We start from the raw sequence: 20,153 nt of genomic DNA on the forward strand, positions 1-20,153 counted from the left end.
GTAAAGTCAAGTCATACAAATGACATTTGTAAAAAAGAGCTAGAAAATTTTGGTAAGGCTCAACATGTCAGAAAAAACAATTTAGATATGAAAAGAAAGAAGGGGTGTGGGAAAGCTAAGAGAAAAAAATGATGTCAAAAATTTTTGAGAAAGATCATGTAGGTGACATTAGAAGGAGGTTATGAGGTTGGGAAATTTGAATGGCATGAAATATTAGTCTAAGAATTTAGATTAAAATTTAAAATTTTTTAAATTTTTAGAATTTAGAGTAAAATACTCATAGCAGAACTCTGGATGAAATGAAAAAATCCTCAGATAAGTGAAGCATGTAAGAAATGAGAACACATGAAACAGTAGCTTGTACACTATAGTTTTCTAAGATCAGCTGAGCATAGCCAGGACACCAAGATTAGGTTTCTATTTCAAGTAGTCCACTGAGCATCTTCTCTTTTATGCATGAAAAATTATGCAGCACGGACTTTTTACAAAAGCTCCCATGGTGACAAAAACATCTTGAACAATATTCCAATATTAGCATCAACATGCTCACTGGAGAAAATTATGTAAAAATACCAAGTGTTTCCTCATAGGAAGAAGGAATTTTATTCTTACAAAGGACTCTTCTCAGGGCACCATGCATGTCTCTCTTCCTCATCCTGTAGATGAAAGTATTCAGCATGAGAGTCGCCACTGTGTATATCGGAGATATGACAGTCTCGGTCATAGCAGAACTATTAGCTGATGGACTTGAGTAGGTAAAATAGCAGGTCCCATAGAACAGTGAAACCACAGATAGATGAGAGCCACAGGTGGAGAAGACCTTGTGAATGCCCTGAGAAGAAAAGTCCCTGAAGATGGAGAACACAATGTGTGCATAGGGTATGATGATAAGTAGAAAAAGAATGACACCAAGCAATCTTCCCATGATGAATATCACCAACTCATTAACCTGAATGTCAGAGGAGGTCAGCTTCAAGAGAGCAGATACATCACAAACATAGTGGAGAATCATGTTGTTCCCACAAAAAGTCAATCTGGCCATGAGCAGGGTGTGCAAAATGGCATGAAATGTGGTCAAACCCAGGAAAGCACCACCAGGTATAGGCAGAGCTTGGGATTTATGATGCTGGTATAGTGCAATTGGAGCAGATGGCCACATAGCAATCATAGGCTATGACAAGAATGAAGAAGCTCTCCAGGACAGCAAAAATCAGTAAGAGATATCTTTATTTCAGGCAGCCTGCATAGGGGATGGATTGTATTTGGCTCTTCATGTTGTTCAACAGTTTAGGAATGGTCGTGGATGAAAATCAGAAATCAGATAAGGACAAGTTGCTGAGAAAGAAATACATTGGTGTGTGGAGATTGCAGGAAAAGAACTTAAAAGAAAGTAGGCAAAAATGCAAATAGTGAGGTATGTGGCAGAGGAGTTTGAGAATGTGGATGATTTTGTCTTCTTTGTGCTTATTGTGTTTCCCATGTTATTAACATTCAGCAGGTCTGACTTTTGTATATGGAAAAATGATGTTATAAAGATGAAACATCACATTAACAGCAATGCTGAAATTTCTTAAAAGTGTGGCTATATCAAATTATTTTATGTCCACAGCTTTACATTTTTCAGACAATTCTAACTTAGACCCTTGATGAGCAGACATAGAAAGTTGCACTTTCTCCAATCCTTCATACTGCTGCCCTTGAAATCTTTATGAATAATGTTCATAATATTATTATAATATTATAATACATATTAATTGATATAATATATTATAATATAACATAACATGTATACATGCATCAGTAATAACCTGTTCCCCATTAATATGTATAATTTGCATGTTTTTATGTGCTAATTAAAATAAATTTAAATTTAGCTGGGCGCTGGTGCCTCACGACTGTAATCCTACCTCTTCAGGAGGCAGAGATCAAGAGGATCATGGTTCAAATCCAGCCCAGGCAAATGGTTCATGAGACCGTATCTCAAAAAATAACCTATTACAAAAAAGAGCCAGTGGATTGGTTCCAGGTGTAGGCCCTGAGTTCAAGCCCCAGTACTGCAAAAAAATTTAAATTGAAAAAGGATCACTGCACCCTGAAGAATTTTTGAAAATATCCCCCAATATATCCTTTTGATTTTTACATTTTATTAATAGGATGACTTTTCAGGAAATGTCAATGGAAAGGAAATGGAAGCTCAAATTTGCTTCAGATTTCCTCAGAAATCAATAATACCACCCAGAAAATACTGAAGAAACATTACAGTTTCAAGAGGAAATTTTCATAACTGGACATTCTATATTCATTTAGATTATTTTTGGCAAAATTTAAATACTGTGATTAACCTATATTTTACATCTTGGAATAATTTTATAAGAACATGAATTCAAAGAGAGTGCCACATAAGGGAACCTTAACTGTCTTTATTCTTGATGTTCTAAACAGAGAAATAGATAGCCATTAATAGAATTTTTGCAAAGTGAAAATCACTATATCATATAAAATAAACTGTTGTATATAAAAAGACATAGACCCTCAAATTTTAATTTAAAAGAGGACAACTTACTGTAGTCAGACACTTGATTTTTCTTTAAGTAGAAAGGGAAAACAAGTTAAATTTTGTGGCATTAAGAGACCAGATAATATGTACAGCTCTGGAAACCAGAGGTGCACATGTAAATCATTTTCAGGCAACTCAACAGTAAGCTGAGAACAAAACCAGATATTTAGAGTTGAGTATTTTCTTTTCTTTTTTTTTCCACACTGAAATTTTTTAAAAACTTTTATTGAGTTTGGGAGGGATCTATAGACAAGGTAAGATGTCTTTTATTTATTCATTTATTTTTATTTTGGTTCCTTCCAGTGTTTCATTTTTAACTTATTGTTATACTGGGAGTACATTGCTTATCTACATTGGCATGGGAACATTGTAAATCACCAAGACCACTGGATTTTTGTTGTACTAATATGTAGCCCGTGGTGGACCATTCACAAAGTAGATTTTCACCACCTATTTGAATAAGCTCTCTTTGGCAAATCTTTAAATATACATACACACATGATTTTTCTTCTCAGTCTCTTCTTCCTGTCCTTATTAATTTTCGTGATTCATGGAACTCCATAGTGATGGTAACTACTACTTAATAATACTACTTAATAAGTTTTCAGCTGTATTGTTATAGACTTGATCTATTTTTCCCACATTTTCATGTTCAGGTATCAATGACCGGCCAAACCCCATACATTGCACATAAATCCTAAGACTGCAAGATTTTGAGAGAGAAGAGTCATATATCACTTATTGTTAACTACTGTGGATGACAGATTATTGTGGAGAACTACACATTTCATGCGACGATCAGTCTGCACTCTAAATTTCTTGAGTTGAATCCTGGTTTATTTCTTACATTCCCCACATGTGTGATGCTTACAAGCACAATTGCCCAATTTGTTTCTCACAAACAGATATTATTATTATTATTAATTTAATGTAATTATTACTTAACAGTACCTTTCTACTTAACTATCTCATTGCTTTTGCTCAGACCATCATGCTTTTCTCCCTGAAGTATCATAAATCTTTTGTAACTGATTCACTGCTGATACCCTATTCTTTGTCCATTTTTCATTTTAAGGCACATGACACCTGTTTGACCAGATCTGTGCTGTTCTCTTGTTTTTGCATGCTCCTTTAGACTACATTTCCCAGTCTTTCCTGCAGTGAGGTGAGTAACTGAGTATGGCTTCCTCAATACTGTCTCACTGTGCCCTCTATATACAAATGTCCAGGGAAGATGAATGGGATGATAGATAAGACAGTTGTGTGAGCATGTATCCTTAGTTCTCCACAACCAGGAGAGGCTGTCATCACCAAAAATGCTCTCATCCAAACAGTTTTGTAGGAGAAAAATAATGTGTCATTTTCCTTAAACCCTTTTATATTTTGTGATGAATTTGCAACCATTGTAATGTCATATGTATACACTGCTTTTTGTATTCTTCAAAATTAATTATGAAACTAATTTAATCACCACTTCTCAGTATTTCTTATAGTACATATATGACTGTGAGTTATATGGTAAGCATGGTCTAATAATCTGTTGCTCAATTATCTCTCTTAACTATGTACTTCAACATAACTCTTTCTCCTTTACCAGCAAATATTTATAATCTCTTAGTCATTGAATGAATTTTACACAATCTTGTAACTCTTTCTAGTGATCACCCTTTTTCTCATTTCTTCTTCCATTCCATTGTTTTCAGATGTCTGCTTACAGGAATGAAAACTACAGGATATAATATGGAGATGAGATTGTGTCTATTTCTTTCTTTTTGGAGGTATTGGAGTTTGAACTCTTTGAAGTGGCAGATGTTCTACCAGTTGAGCCACACCTACAGCCCTTTCTCCTCTGGCTTTTTTGGACATAGGGTCTCCTTTTTTTGTTTGTTTGCCCAGTCTGTCATGGACTACAGTCTTCCTATTTTAAGTTTTCCACTGTTTCTGGGGTAACAATGTGCTATCATGCTCATATTTTTACATTGAGATGGGTTCTCATAAACGTTTATTGCTTGGGTTGTCCTAGAACATGATCCTCCAGTTCTTAGCCTCCCAAGTAGTGTGGGATAATCAGTGCCTGCAGCAGTGCTCAGCTGTTGGTTGAAATGGAGTCTCATGAACTCCCTGATCTGACTGAACTCAAACCTTGATCCTCCCAATATCAGTCTCCCAAATAGCTAAAATTATAGGTGATCCAACAGTGCTCAGCTGATTTTTTCCATTTCATTAAAATCACTTACTCTTTACCCATAAACTAGTAGAAAAAATCCATGTCCCTTATGGGTGGGGGACCTCAAGAACAAAAAGGTTAGACAATGGAGAGTAACTTCAGGCAAAAATGTGTTATATATTTTTATGAAGAGCAGAGAGTAAGTCCAGGTCAGAATAAAGGAGGGAATCATCTTGAAAAGTAAGCTTGAGATTTGTGTTGTGGAGGATTCTGATTCAATCCAGTGACTTTATACATTATTTGTTAGGTAGTAAGAATTAGTAGAGTGAATGTGGTTTCCACTAACCATTTCTGGAAATAGAGCTATTCAGCCCTTAGTCTAATATAAAAATAGGTAGTTAAGCACATATGTTAAGTGACTAATGAATGTGGCAATATTTTGATTAAGGTTCTGTTGCAAGGAAAACCACAAGGTGACTTACAAAATACAGTTCAAGAATGTAAGGAAATTTGTGCTACAAAAGGATACATGATTGGTAGTATCAATGTAGGACCAAAAGAAGGAGGGAACCAGAGAAAAGAGTTGTCTGAGCTCATAGACTTCAGGATGGATATTCACAGTGCGAGATATTAGTTGTTGCCAAAGGAGAGAAAATTATTTCAGAAACCCTGGGAAGAGGAAGAAGTACTTAATGCCTCATGGAGAGGAGCCAGTAGGTGCATCAACCTGAATTGCAGAGGCATCATCAGAGTCCTGAGTTCAGTGGAAGGAGGTCAGAGATTCATACATTGCTCATCGCTAATATCCATTTCCCCAGGAAGTGTTTGTGCTCTGAGGTATCAGGACATGTGTGTGATGGTGCTAAGGACAATTGTACGAGGGCAGAGAGGTCAAGTGCTTCCTTTGTTAACCAGGATCAACAAACAAGGCCAAAGATACATTCTTCAAGGGCATTCAGATTTCTCTAGTGGTTCAATTCCTTAGTGCTTTGACAATAAACTACCATAACATCTCTATAGAGCCCACTGCCAGACTCCATGCAGAGTGAGGGAGCATCTGGTGTCTTTGCAGTTCTCCCCTAAGACTTTGCATTTTCCCAAGTGTGTCTGAAGACTATACTCGGCACACACAAGTACTCCTTCAGGAAGTAGATAGATTTTAGGACTGAGTTAACACAGTTCCAACTTCCCCTTTGATCTTGTTTTCATAGACAAGAGCATTGTGAGAATTATGGTAATGTTAGTGAGAATTCTCTCATTCTCTCTTTTGTACATTGGTTATTGAGGACTTAGGTTCTGCAGTCAGGCAGACATTTGTGTCCTAGTTTTCATGCTATTTTTCTATGTATTTTGTCATTTTGTTTCACCTGATGAATGACATTGACTAAAATGACATAATAATTCTACTCACCTATTGGGGGCTTTGTGAGAATCAAAGCAAGGATGGTTGAATGCAGTTGCTGGTGCTCTATCTTTTGTTGATTCTTTCATAAATTTTCTAATCTCCACAACTCTGCATGGGGAGCCAGCTCAGTGCTGTCAAACAAGGACCTGATCTTATGGCCATTACCCATTTTCCCTAAGTGGGATGCTTGCAGACAACTTGTCTAGCACCTGCAAGCATTCTTTTTGGGGTACATGCAGCTTAGGGTCAGCATCATGGTGCTGTGTGGCTGAGGTGGAGAAGACAAAACTGATGGCTTGGAAAACAGGAGTCCCTAGTTTTGAGCCATGATTAGAGAAAACAGAAAGGCTTTTCTTAGATTGAACATGAGGATAAGGGGTCTGTGTTTCCCTTAAGGAAGCTAGGTGTGTCCTAGCATGAAGCAGATTAGAATTAGTCAACAGATTATGTCTCCTGAAACATGAGTCCTGCAGGTCTTCATTCAAATCAAAGCCAGACTAATTGTTGAGTCTCCTGGAAACTAACCTGGTTGTGCCCTGAGGGACACAGTGCCTCTAAAGATAAACCTGGAGGTTTTGGACAGTGTGTCTCTAGGGTCCACACACTGGGTGATACATTCCATGGTCTTTGTAGGGAAGTGTCTCCTTCTCTGCTTTTTAGCATCAAATTGGTGCCATCGCTTGGGAGCTGTAAGAATTATCCTACAATCAAAACTCTGTATTTCTTTCTGCTGTTTAGTGTGACAATGAAAAAGAATGCTGTCTGATGTTTTCTCTAGGATTGACTAGAGAAAATTAGGGTGTGAGCTATATTTTCTTTAATCCAGTATGCTCAAAGTAGTTCTCCATAATGGAAGAAAATTCTTGGCAGTTATTAGACAGTGCATTGATATCCAAAGGATATAAAGGACTAAGAAATTGAGTATCACTGAGCAAATAATCCAGTAAAAAATGGGTAATTGAATGGAACAGTTTCCTTTCAAAGAAGTTCAAGTGGCCAAAAATAGATGAAAAAATGTTCATCATCCTTAGTCATTAGAGAAATGCAAATTAAAACTACATCATGAGTCTAGTTTACTTCAATCTGAATGGCTATGACTAGAAAAAAGAAATCAGACCTAATGAGGTGCTGAGAAAAGGATACTTTTAATCATTGTTGGTGGGAATGTAAATTAGTCCAGAACGTGTGGAAATTTTTTGAAGAGGTTCTTCAAAAAATTAAAATTAGAACTTCCATATGATTCCACCATAACACTTCTGAGAATATACCAAAAACAGTCAAAGTGGGATTAATGCAGAGATGTCTACAGACATCTATGCACAAGTATTTTGGCACTGTTCACAATAGCCAAATTATGAAACCAATCTAGCTGCCTATTAATGTATGAATGGATTATATGTATATATATATATATATATATATATAATTGTGTACATTATATATACACAATGGTGTTTTGTCCAGCAATTTCAAATAGTGAAATTATGTTGTTTGCTTGAAAATGAATAGAATTTGAGATTCTCATGTTAATCAAAATAAACCAGTGCTACAAATATAAGTACTTCATGTTTTCCCTCATTTTTGGAATCCAGGGGAAAAAGAAACCTAAGGTTAAGGAAGCAAAAGGGAGAGAGGGAGAGTAATAGGGAGTTGAAAGGAGATGGAAAAGAAGGAAGAGGTAAGTAAAGGAAACAGAGAGTATTAACATGATCAAAGTGTGTTACATACATTTATGGAAATGTCATATTGAAATCCTTTACTTTGCACAATCTAATGTATGCTTATAAAAGGTTATTTACTGAATGCAGTGTCATGTACCTATAGTCCCAGGCACTAGAGACACTGAAGTAAGAAGATCAAGGTTTGAAATCCAGTCTGAGAAACACAGTGAGATTCCATCTTAAGAAAAAAAGAGTTGACCATGGTGGTTTATGTCTATAATTCTAGCACTCTTGAGGCTGAGTGAGTTTGAAATCATCCTGGGCTACATATTGACTTTCATGCCAATAAGAGCTACATAGAAAAAGCCTGTTTCAAAAATAAAAATTATGCAACTTGATCAAGTAGGCATTCATCCTAGGGATAAAGTATGGTTCAATATACACAAACCAATACACAAGATACAGCAAATTCTCAGAATGAATGACATTCTCAGAATGGTCATCTCAATTGATTCAGAAAATGAATTTGATAAAATTCAACATCTTTCATTATGAAAACACTGAACAAATTAGGCATACATCTCTCAATATAATAAAGACTGCTTGTGTGTGCAGTCTGTAGTCCTCCACTCTACCAATTGAGCTATGGAAGGGTACAGTATAAAGGCCACTTGTAATAAGGAAACAGCTAACATAAAATTAAATGCAGAAAAGCTGAAAGCTGTTTAAGATCTGGGACAAGATAAGGATGCTATCTTTCACCCTTTTATTCAAGACAGTGCTGGAAGTCCTAGTTAAAGCAGTTATTCAAGGTAAAGAATTAAAAGGCATCAAAATTGACAAATAGAGAAGTAAAATTTTCACTGTTTGTGGATGACATTGTCTTATGAAGAAACCCCAAAATCTCCACCCAGAAGTATTAGAACATAAATGAACTCAGCAAAGTTGTAGAATGCAAAGTCAGCATAAAATCAGTAACATTGCTATATAGCTACAGCAAATTATCTTATTTGGAAATCAAGAAAATAGTCTTACAATAGTCATGAAAAGAGTAAAATAGGCACGATTTTAACAAGAGCTAGAAAGTTTCTGCAATGAAAATTTGAAGCACTGATAAAGAGGACACAAAAAATTCATAGATTGGAAGAATTAATAGTGTTAAAAATGTCCATACAACCCACAGCGATCTACAGTTGCAATGCAACCTCCATTAAGTGACTAATGTTGTTAATATTAAAATTAAAATATGAATGACATTCTTCACAGAAGTAGAAAAAACATTCCAAACATTACATGGAACCAGAAAATGTTAAATGAATCTAGGTAGAGCTTTGGATATAGCAAAGTGGTAGACTATTTGCCTAGCATGTGCAAGGCCTCCTCCCACCAAAATCCTGAATAGCCAAAGTCTTTTTAAGCAAAAAGAATAAGTCAATAGGCATCATATGATCTGAATTCAAAACATGCTACAAAGCTGTCCTAATCAAACTGCAAGGTATTGACTGTGTAAAAATAAACACATAGACCAATGGAACAGTATAGGTAGTCAATAAGTGAATCCACACATCCTACAGCCAGCTGATTTCCAACAAAAATACTAGGAACATTCACTTGATAAAGGATGGTCTTTTCAATGCATGATTCTGAGTAAATTGTATATTTATCTGAAGAATAATGAAACTAGACATCCATTTTTCTCCAGTTACAAAACTCAATTCAAAATGGATTAAAGATGTATATGAAGATTTGAAACTATGAAACCAGTGGAAGAAAAACACAAGAGAAATGTTTCAGAAGTTTGGGACAAGCATGGATTTTTGGGCAAGATGCAAAAAAGCACAGGAAACAAAAGCACAAATAGATAAATGGATTACATCAAACTTAAAGGCTTTTGTGCAAAAAAAAAAAGAAACAGACTGCAAAAACAACCTACATTTTGACAAAGAATATGTAAGCCATATGCATATGAAATGGGGCTGATATCCCAATTATGTAACAAATTCTAAGATATCAATAGCAAAACAACTTGACTTAAAAACAATCAGTAGACTAAAATAGAAATTTCTCAAGATGAGACATAAATATGGTGAACCAGGTTCATGAAAAAAATGCTCAAAACCACTAATCAGCAGAGAAATGGAAATCCCAACCACAGTGAGTGACATCTCACCACGGCAAAAAGGTGAATATAAAAGATACAAAGATAACAAGTGCTGGCAAGGATATGGAGAAATGGGAACATATGCACACTGTTGGTGGAATGTAAATTAATATAGACATCATGGAAAACAAAATGAAGTTTATTAAAAAGTTAAAACTAGAACAATAAGCTGGGGATGTAAGTAAAATGTAGAGTACTGACATAAAGACTGAACTATGATATGATCCTGCAGTTACCCTACTGAGTATATATCAAAAGGAGGTGAAATCAGCATGTTGAAAAGACATCTGCTTTTTGATGTTCATTGCAGCACTATTCACAAGTAAAAAGAAAACCGAAAACAAGCTTAGGGTCCATCAACAGATGAATGAATGAAGTAAATGTGCTAGACACACTCAATGGAATAGTATACAGACTTTAAATAGAAGGAAATGTCATTTGCTCTAGCATGGATGCAATTGGAGACCATTGTGCTAAGAAAATAAGAAGGGCAGAGAAAGAGAAGTACTGCATGATCTCACTCATATGTGGAACCTGAAAGAGTTGATCTCATAGAAGTTGAGAGTAGAAGTGCACTTATCAGTAACTGTGGACAGAAGGGAGTTAGGTGTGGAAAAAGTTTGATCAGTGTGTACTATGTTGCAATGCTAGAGAATTCATAATTTGTTCTATAATTACTCTTACTGGTATGTTTTATACTTTCCTATGTTATCTTCTTACTTATTAACATCTATGTCTTTCAGTTAGAAAAACTTCCTTTAATATTTTTTATAACCAAGATCTGATTGATATATGGTAAGTAAATTTTTGTTTGGGAAAGTCTTTATCCCTCTTTCACTTCTAAAGAATACTGCTGTTGTTTACAATATTCTTTGTTGACAGTTTCTTTTCCTTCAGTGAAGTATTAATGTATTAATCCTACTCTCTCCTGGCCTATAAAATTGCTGTTGAGAAGTCTGCTGGCAAGCAAATTGTCACTCAATTCTATGCGTTGTTTCTTTTCTCTTGAATTCTTGAATGTCTTCTCTTTATCTTGACAGCTTGATTATGATATGTATTGGGGTACAAGATGTATTGGGGTTGACTTCAATGACTTAAATTTCAGTGGCCTGAATATTTGTATCTTTTTTGAGGTTTGTGAAGGTTCTTGTGATTATTATTGGGTAAGGTCTTCACCTCTGTGTCCTTCTTGAGTCATTTTTGAACCACAATAACATAAATACTTGATCCTTTACTACTGTTCTGAAGTCCTCATTTCTCTTTTCTTTTTTTCTACTTCAATTTTGTATTTTTAAATATTTTGTCTTTTGGATCAATAATTATTTCTTCTCTTTCATCTATTCTACTACTGAAATATTCTAGTACACTTTTAGTTTTGCAGATTGCATTTTTCACACCAAGAATTTTTCTTTGATTTTCTTCCATCTCTTTGTTACATTGTTAGGAGACAGTGATATTTGTCTATTTTCTTCAAGCTCACTGAGTTTCTTAAAGACAGCTATTTAAAATTATTTTCTGAGAGATCTCTTCTGGAAACTGCCTGGGTAGTTTCTGGCACCTTATTTTGACTAACAGGTAAGATCATGGTTTCTTGACAGTCCTTGATGTGTATTTTCATATGACATCATCTGGACATTGAAGGATCAGGTATTTATTCCAAGCATTATAACCCAGTTTGTTTGATTATTTTTCCAGAAATTCTAAGTATGTCACGTATTTTCTCAATGCAAAAATCCTCAACAATATAATGGCAAACCAAATCCAACAACATATCAGAAAGCTCACATACCATGACCAAGTTAGTTTCATTCCACGGATTCTGGGATGAGTCAACACACACAATCATTAAGTGAAATACAGCATGTTAACAGAAGCAAAGACAAAAACCACTAGATGATCTCAATAGATACAAAACAGCCTTTGGTAAAATTCAACACCATTTCATGATAAAAGCTCTGATGAAACTAGGAATAGAAGGAATTTACATTAACATAATAAAGGCTGTATATAACAAACCTATAGCCAACATCATACATAATGGGGAAAAACTGAAACCATTTCCTTTAAAGTCAGGAATGAGACAAGGGTGCCCACTCTATCTAATCTTATTCAACAGTCTTCTTCTCTTATTCTTAGCCAGAGAAGTAAGACAGGAAGAAAAAATAAAAGGAATACAAATTGTTAAGGAAGAAGCCAAACTATCCTTATTCATAGACAAAATGTTTTATAGCTAAAACACCAAAAAACTCCTAGACACCATGAATAGCTTCAGAAAATAGCAGTATACAATATCAACTTATGAAAATCAGTAACCTTTCTATACACCAACAATGAACAGATTGAGAAAGAAAATAGGAAAAGAAATCTCATTTACAACAGCCTTAAAAATCAAATACCTAGGAATAAACTTAAGAAATGACATGAGTGACATATACAAGAAAAACTATAAACCACTGAAGAAAGAAATTAAAGAAGACTACAGAACATGAAAACCTCTCCCATGCAAATGGTTTGGTAGAAACAACACAGTAAAAATGGCTATCCTACCAAAAGCAATCTATATGTTCAACATAACTCCCATCAAAATCCCAATGACATTCATCACAGAGATAGAAAAATCTAATCTAAACTTCATTTGGAAACACAAAATATTGGGAATAGCCAATGCAATACTGAGCAAAAAGAGCAATGCTAGAGGTATCATAATACTTGACTTCAAACTATACAACAGAGCAGTAGCAATAAAAAAAAGCACGGTACTGGCACAAAAACAAATATGAAGACCAGTGGAACAGAATAGAGGACCCAGATCCATGTAACTATGATCACCTAATTTTGACAAAGGCACCAAAATATATGATGGAGAAAAGATAGCTTCTTCACCAACTGTTGTGGGTAAAATTGGCTATTTACCTACAGAAAACTGGAACTAGATCCATGCCTGGCAACCTGTACTAGTATCAACTCAAAGAGTATTAAGGACCTTAATATCTATCAGACCTGAAACTTTGAAGTTAGTACAGGAAAGAGCAGAAAATACTCTGGAAGCAATAGGTATAGGCAAGGACTTCCTCAGTAGAACTCAAGCAGCACAGTAACTGAGAGAAAGAATTGACAGATGGGACTACATGAAATTAAAAAGCTTCTGCACAACAAAATAAATGATGTCTAAATTGAAGGGACTACCCACAGAATAGGAGAAAATCATTTCTAGCTATATACCAGACAAAGATTGATAACAAGAATATGCAGGGATCTCAAAAAAGTAAACTCAATGAACCAGTGGAAGAAAATCAATGAACCAATAAAGAAATGGGCAAATTAACTAAACAGAACTTTTTCAAAAGAAGAAATTCAAATGGCCAAAAACACATGAAAAAATGTTCACCATCTCTGACCATAAAGGAAATGCAAATCAAAAACAACACTAAGATTCCACCTCACCCCTGTTAGAATGCCATCATCAAAAACAGCACCAACAATAAGTGTTAGAGAGGATGTGAGGAAAAAAGAACACTCATACACTGCTGGTGGAAATGGAAGCTAGTGCAACCACTCTGGGAAACAACATGGAGGCTTCTTAAAAATCTAAACATAGATCTGCCATATGATTCAGCAATCCCATTACTGGTGATATACCAAAAGGAATGCGACACAGGTTACTCCAAAGGCACCTGCACACCCATGTTTATTGCAGCACTATTTACAATAGTCAACTTATGGAAAAAGCCAAGATGCCCCACTACTGACGAATGGATTAAAAAATGTGGTATTTATACACAATGGAATTTTATTCAGCCATGAAGAAGAATGAAATCTTTTCATTCACAAGTAAATGGATAGACCTGGAGAATGTCATCTTGAGCAAGGTTAGTCAGGCTCAGAAGACCCTCATATGCGGACTTTAGATCTAGGCCAATGCAGTAGTGTTGTTGGAAATAATGCTAAGAATCTCTCTGTATAGCTATCCTTTTATCAGCTAGCAAAAACGCTATGTCTTTCCTATTATTGCTTATGTCTACTCCAACAAAATTGGAGAAAAGGGCAAAACAGGTTTTACCTGGAAGTGAGGGGCTGTGGGGGGAGAGGAAAGGGGTGGGAGGCAGTGGGTAGAAATGGCCCAAATAATGTATGCACATATGAATAAATGAATAAGGAAAAAAAACTAAACATGGATCTGCCATATGATCCAGTAATACCACTCCTAAGGATATACCCAAAGAAATGTGAGTCAGCTTACTACAAAGTCACCTGCACACACATTTATTGCAGCACTATTCACAATAGCCAAGCTGTGGAAAGAGCCAAGATGCTCCACTATCAACTAATGGATTAAGAAAATGTCATATTTATACACACTGGAATTTTATTCAGCCACAAAGAAGAATGAAATTTTGTCATTTGCAGGTAAATGGATGGAACGGAAGAACATCATCTTAAGCAAAATTAGCAAGGCTCAGCAGATCAAAAATTGCATGTTCTCCCTCATATGTGGATTATAGACCTAAAACAAATGCAACAATACTATTTTTCATGGGTATTGAATCACCCTAAGGGGAGATTGAGCACAGGAGGGATAGGGAAAGGGAAGGAAACCTGAAACTTGAATGTGGCTGATGTGCCCACTGTATAGGAGCAAATACAGCAATCATAAACTGGTACAGACCACTGTGGGAAGGGGACTAGGAAGTAGTGAGGTGGTCTGGTAGAGATGAACCAATATGAGTTGTAATGCACGCATGCATGAAAACAAGCTAAGAATCTCTCTGTATAGCTATCTTCATCTCAAACTAGAAAAAACACCATGATTTTCTTATGGTCTTTATTTTTTTTCAACATAATTGGGGAGCAACATGGTGGAATGGGGGGTAAGGGGAGGTGGCCCAAATAATGTATACACATGTAAGTAAATGTAAAAATGATAAATTTATAAAAACCAAAAAACACCAACAAAGAAAATAAAAAGACTGTCATCAAAGTATTTATAGAATGCTGCATTTCTGGGCAGATATGTTATATACAACAATTATCAATTAAGAAGAAATCACTTGATAATTTTAATCACAATTTAGGATTGGCTAATTAATAATTTTTCACAGTAATTAGATGCCATAAGGACTAGAAAAGGAATAATCCAATACTTGCTCAATGTCAGTTCTGCCCACTACTAGTATAATAGCCAAGAATCTGACTGATAGTCCACTCATTTGAGTTACACATTCCCATGTGTCTTTCAAGAGCAGCTCAAATACTCAGAACATAAGAGGAAGGTAGAAAATGACATTTAACACAAGTGCCAGTACTCATCTCAAGAGGGTAGTAACTAAGAACAGTAGTAACTTTTGTGTTATCTGCTTTTCTGTAGGACATAAACCAAAGTCTTTAACCTGTACATGATGTGCATACACAATACATTCACAACCCTAACAAAAGACTTTTCATAAGTAATATTACATTTAAAAAATTGGAAGCAATGTGTATGTGCTCATTTGTATTTTGATTTACTGAAACAAGAAGAGAACAACATTTGACCAGGGATGGTTATACTGATAATAAACCTCTTAAATTATAAATGTCTTCCTCTCCCTTTGTACTTTTCAGGCTGTACAATGTCAAGAGAAGATTCATTATGAGAAAAATATTAATCATGGCTTTAATAAGGTACTTTGGAAGGAACTAATGGAAAGCAAATTGTAAGGTGAAACTTCATCTTTGTTTTAAATAAGTGGTCTTGACTTATTTTCTTATAGAAAAATTTTAAATCAGTTTATTGTAAATACATCTAAACCATTTATTTTTGCAGCTTTCATTCATACAAAGTATAGGAGAAGAGGTCAGCAGAGAATGTCTAATCTTAAATTGTGACACCACTCACTCAAGTCCTTGGCATAATCCCTCTTCAGTAAGAGAATAGCATGACTGGATATGCCACTCTTGAACTTTAATAGAAATTAGCTTCAAACTGGGGAATTTCTGCTACAGTCGTGCATTCTTTAACATCTTGTTTATAGCAAAAATCAGCAATCCCACTTTCCTTAAGTCCTCATGTGCTTGTATTTGGTACAGTTCTTCTCTAGTTACAGAAATTCTCTCTCTCTCTCTCTCTGTTCACAACAACTATTACAAAATCTGTATTACTACAGTAAGTGTTCTAGGAAGAACAATGAGATTCTTGGCCAACGGTGCCCCATTAGGAAACATGTATTAGTAATCACTACCTCTTCTACATTACTTCTTATTGTAAGAGATGAATGTACAACTTTATTCATAGAAAACTGGTAAAGGATGTTAGTTTTCCCTTCTTTATCCAGTCCAGCATTGATAACTTTGTGCTCCTGGTGATTTCAATCTACATATCATGGTGAAGAGAATTCCCATTCTTGGGCAGCAGACCCTGTGCTGCCCCCTGGGCCTCCTGGATCCCCAGGCTCAGGCTTGGGGAGAGAGACTCCCTGGGGCCTCCTCTGTTGCTGCTCTGATCCTGTGCTGGCTCTTGGCCGCTTCCACCTGAGGGAGGCCAAAGTCCAGGCTGCCCTGCCTCTGTCACCGAGGCCCTTACCTGGACCAGAGTCAACACCACTGCAAGAAACCTGGCAGACCACCATCCTTCCGCAGCTCCTCTCTTGGCCGCCATGTTTTTAATGCAAAAGAAGATGCCTGTTTGAATCAAATAACACTCATATTTTGGGCTCTTAAGATTAACAAAGACCAGAGGTTTAAATGTAATTATTATTCAAGCAATTCACCATTAATCATGGATCCCATCAATTTAATGTGTCTGAAAGGTTCGTAGGAGACTAAAGGTTGCATTTCATATGTTATGAAAGTAATCCTTAAAATTCAAGTATTTTGAAAAAACTTTTGCATTTAACAGAACAAAACTGAATGTTTAGAGTTGGGTGCTTTCATACATGCCTTTATGTCAGAAAAAAAGAGAAAGATAGATTTCTTTATGCATTCTTTCAGTTTAGCATCTTACCAGATGGCAGGTCAAATGAACCCCACTTCAAACCTGATTGGCAGTCTAGGATAATGTCTGCCTTCTGTAGTCATAAAGAGCAGCAACCTTTATTTTTATTTGCAAATTCCCTTTTGTTTTTGGGAGGCCCTGGGTCTTCAAACCAAAACAAGGAGTTACCTCAATAGCACCAGGTTGAGTCTTGAGTAGTTTTCCTTTGCTTCACCAGATTCATCCTTCTTTCCTCTCCACTAGGCCCCCATGCCCAGGGAAGCTGAACCTTACACACTCAGCAATGGACTGCCTTGTCTTCTGGCTTCTGATTGGGGTTAGTCCATGTAGAACTGCTAAGAGAGAGGAAGGTGGGAAAAATGAGGTGAATTTACTCCTCAAGTGCCAATCAGAGTTTCCTTCATCTTTAAGTACATTTGCAGCTTTTGGCAGTCAGTTGGCTTGGCACATCTCTTCCTTCCTCTGTGTCTTTCTCTTATTCTCTTTGTGTAGTTGTCTTCTCCCTTCCATCACCCATCATGTGTGTTGCTAGCATCAGGGATTATTATTATCCTTCATGATTTCTCTACATTAATCATTAAAAATCATATCATATGTGTGTTTGTTTCTTTGTTTGTTTTTGAAGAATATACCTTGGTAGCCCAGGCTAGCCTTGAACTCAAGATTCTCCCACTTCGGCCTTTCTAATGCTCGATTACCTGTGTGTGTTACAACATCCAGCTTCTTCATTTACCATACAGCACAGGATCTTTGGTCTTGTTCCTTTGTTTCATGTTATAATTATTTAAACCAGAACTTTATTATAGTAATGAAAACTATATTATTATTTAAGTAGTAATAAGTCTACTCACAACTGTAATTTTAGTAAAATTTTAATGAGAATTTTATGATCTTTAGGGAGACTCTAGTTTAACTATGAAGAAAGTACAATAATATCTCTCTTCCCAGGTGATATCTTTAATTTTTTAATTTTACTGATTAAAAGAGAGGCTCTAATAGATTATATACTTAGTTTACTATCACGTACCTGGTGAAAGTAGTATTCAAACTCATATCTTATTATGTGTCCAAAATACCATGCCACCTCACTCCACAATCATAATAGAAGTATTTGAGTCTGTAATATATAATGCTTTCTCCTTAGTTAAAAATTCTAAGGAATGAAAGCAAAATGGCTTCTAAGACCATCAAGACACGAGGCCACTTGCACAAAATTTCCATTTTTACTACTGTATCAGTACTTCTTTCAGAAGATCATTCCTAATTCTAAAATGGAAAAGGATAGCCTTTATGTATAGCAGTGTCTATCTCATAGGAAAATGCAGATCTTTAAAATTTTTCAGGGTAGATAAATAATATTCAGTCTATTTACTGCTAATCTTTATCAGATTACATTCTAGAGACTAATATTTTCATTCATTTGTTCCACCTGCATTAAGATGTTTTGGATGAATTTTATCTTACCAGACTGTGAATGTAGCAATGAGTTAGTATAGGTCTTGGCTTCAAAGGCTTGCAAGCCTACTTGGAGTGATTAAACATGAGGGTCTAGTTTGACATGCAGAGTGTTTAATAGTTTTGAAACCACGATCTATTGTGATCACACAAGCAGGACAGCTCATATTATTCCTAATATGTGGAAGTAGAATGCAAAGGTCAGACTTTCCCAACTTTACTCTGCTAGTCTGTAGCATAGATGGGACATGAACTCAATACTTTCTGTTGATACTCTACCAAAAGGAGTGTCAATGTCTTGGAAGTGATCGTTTCTATACATTGTCTCATCAAACTTTTTAAAGACTTTCAAGAAAAGGAAATTCAGAATGGAAAGATGGAAGGCGGGTTCTTTTAGGAGATGACATTGGAGCTGGGTCTCTAAGTGCTTCCCAAGTGGGATCTGTAGTATACACTGTATGATCTCAAAGTGGAGCTGAGGAGGTTCTACTGTGGAAGAGTTTTCCCAAAGCAGCCTTCATGTCCCTGTTTCTCAGACATACATGAAAGGATTTAACATGGTGGTCACTCTCGTGTACATCAAAGTTGTACCACATCTTTCAGACTATAACTTATTAAAGGTCGGAAATACATGCCCATGACTGTTCGATAATACAAAGAAATCACTGTCAGGTGAGAAACACAGGTGTTGAAGGCTTTGAGTGTTCCATTAGTTGATGAAACCTGTAAGACTGTGGAGAAGACCCTAACATAGGAGGCAATAGTGCATAGCAAAGACACAGAGAAAACACCAACTCCCATGTACATCATCTTCACATTAAAATGGATGTCAGAACAGGACAGCTTTAGCAAAGGGGTAATGTCACAGTCGAAGTTGGCCATTTTCTTGTTGCCACAGAAGGACAGACAAACTGTGAGCAGAGTATAAGGAAGCAAATTGGTGTGTCCAAGCACCCAAGACCCCAAGACCCAACAACCAGCAGGAGACAGAGCCAGGTGCTCATAATTGTTGTATAATGAGGTGGGACACTGATGGTCACAGCTCTATCAATTGCTATTGCAGCCAATATATATCTGTCTGTATTAGCCAAGTCGATCATGAGATACATCTGTGTCAGACATTTGGCAAAGGAGATGGCTTTGCTGCCTATGAGATGGTTGATAAATATTTTGGGAATAGTTACAGATGAAAAAAGATGTCAACATGGGAGAGGATGGCAAGGGTAAACAACATGGGGTTGTGAAGGTGGATGTCAGAAAGAATGGCTAGGATGATGGGCATGTTTCCAATCAATGTGATGGAATATATAAGCAGAAAGAGGATGAAGATGAAATCTTCTTGTTTCTGCTGCCCAGTAACTCCCAGAAGAGTTAAATATGTACTGGAAGTCTGGTTTTCTTCTCTCATGGCTCCTTAAACAAGAAAATGGAATGGAATTCAGAATTTTTAGTTTATTAATACAATTACTGTGTGTTACAACATTCCAAATCCAACATGTTTTACTTAAGAGGTCAGCTTTTTCTACAACTGAGTTTATGAAATCCAAAGGTATGCCCCAGTTTGGAAAAAACTCCCTGTTGGTAAAAGGGACTAATCATCATACAATCCTGGATGCTTTTATCTAAGTAGTGAACAATTAATCAGAGATGTTCACTTTCCCTGACAACATCACCTGCAAACACAATAGATTTAATCATTTCCTAATTTAAGTTTTTACTCCATCACCTAGAGCCTTTATTACAAAATATAGAGACATAAACATGGGGAAATATAATT

At 36.0% G+C, this 20,153-nt stretch overlaps 3 pseudogenes; all 3 read right to left on the reverse strand.

Annotated features, from left to right (window-relative positions):
- Positions 1 to 559: 559 nt before the first annotated feature.
- LOC109680880 (olfactory receptor 1468-like) lies at positions 560 to 5,521 on the reverse strand (annotated as a pseudogene).
- A 10,187-nt stretch (positions 5,522 to 15,708) lies between these two features.
- Positions 15,709 to 16,329, reverse strand: LOC109680879 (ADP-ribosylation factor-like protein 5A pseudogene; annotated as a pseudogene).
- Positions 16,330 to 18,840: 2,511 nt separating this feature from the next.
- Positions 18,841 to 19,784, reverse strand: LOC109680877 (olfactory receptor 1A1-like; annotated as a pseudogene).
- Positions 19,785 to 20,153: the final 369 nt, after the last annotated feature.

Source organism: Castor canadensis, chromosome 11 (genome assembly GCF_047511655.1).
Source record: "Castor canadensis chromosome 11, mCasCan1.hap1v2, whole genome shotgun sequence".
NCBI classification, from domain to species: Eukaryota; Metazoa; Chordata; class Mammalia; order Rodentia; family Castoridae; genus Castor; species Castor canadensis.